Below are 1596 nucleotides of genomic sequence, written 5' to 3'. Positions count from 1 at the left end.
TAGGTGGAATCCTGAGTCCCATCCAAAACCGTATGAGGTGGGACATTCCCACTAGAAAGGACTAGAAGACCAGCCTGGGACAGCTACAATGACAGAAGATACATCTTCAAATAAAGATCATATTTATTTAAATGTCATCATGACTGGCTACTACAAGAATAAGCAAGCTGTTCACCAGGAAGACATCAAGGCAAGCCATCAAGTTCCTTCAGGACAAACTCCCCTCTAAGACTGAAAATCAAAAGGAATACACAGACAAGCATGTAAGTTTGCTGATGACCACAATGGTTTACGGTGAGTAGAAGAGGGGGAAAGGCAGCAATGAAGAAATGGACTGAGTTCCATCACAGTCCATTGACTCCCATTGACCTGAAGATGAGAGAGAGAAAAGGAATGACTGGTTGGTCCAAAGTGTGGGTGAGACCTGAGGACACTTGAGCCCATGGACAAGGACATAGCCACAGAGGAGTAGAGCTGAGAGTGAAGCATCCAGCTGATATGAAGTGAGGGAGATGTACAAGAACACCCAAACTTGCAGACAGTACCCATTTGACCTAGCCTCAGTGGCTCGATAATCAGAACTCGACTACAGGAAGATTTAAAAAAAAAAAATAATTTTTTTTTTTGATAAATGAAACAAGGGTCTATTGCTACAATTTGATGTACCTGACCTACACTCAGAGAGGTAGTTATTCTAAATACCAACAGAGAAGGAAGGAGTCTTCATGTCAAATATCAATGCTATCCCCTCTGTACACAGGGCAGACAGGGACAGGCAACTTAGACATTGGCTACCTAAAATGAGGGGGTGATAAAAGCACGAAGGGACTGACTTACAATGTTTCAAGAGGGAGTTTAGCATGGTTGAAGGTCTCTCACTCCCCGATTTCAAACTTTACTATACGGCTACGGTGGTCAAAACAGCCTGGTACTGGTACAACGAAAGAGACATTGATCAATGGAATAGAATTGAGAATCCAGATATTAACCCAACCACTTAAAGCCAAATGATTTTCAACTAAGTGCCTAGACACAGTGCATGGGGAAGAGACAGTCTCTTTAACAAATGGTGCTGGCAGAACTGGAAAGCGATATGTAAAAGACTGAGACAAGACCTTTGCCTCATACCCTATACAAAAATGAGCTCGACATGGATTAAAGATCTAAATGTGAATCCTAAAATTATGAAGATCATCAATGAAAAAACAGGGATGAACGTGAGGGCGCTAATTCTGGGAATATTCAGACTGCCACACATTCTGAAAAACACACAAACAAAAATAGACAAGTGGTACATAAAAAAATTAAAAACTTGTGTACATCAAAAGACTTCACCAAGAGAGTAAAAAAGGGAAGCCACAGACTGGGAAAAAATCTTCTACAACGACATACCAGATAAGGGACTCATCTCTAAAATATATAGGAAATTACTACACATCTACAAAAACAAGACAAATAATCCAATCAAAAAATGGGCACAGGCCTTAAACGTGCCATTGTCTTTGCTCTCATGTCAAGAATCACTGCATTAATAGGAATTGGTACCTTTTTTTGCCCTGCCCACCATGTAAATCAACTGTCTAGGGATATTAGTCT

The sequence above is a fragment of the Chrysochloris asiatica genome, unplaced genomic scaffold (genome assembly GCF_000296735.1).
Source record: "Chrysochloris asiatica unplaced genomic scaffold, ChrAsi1.0 scaffold00169, whole genome shotgun sequence".
Taxonomy (NCBI): Eukaryota; Metazoa; Chordata; class Mammalia; order Afrosoricida; family Chrysochloridae; genus Chrysochloris; species Chrysochloris asiatica.
The sequence above is the reverse complement of the archived record's forward strand: the minus strand, read 5'-3'. Positions refer to the sequence as shown.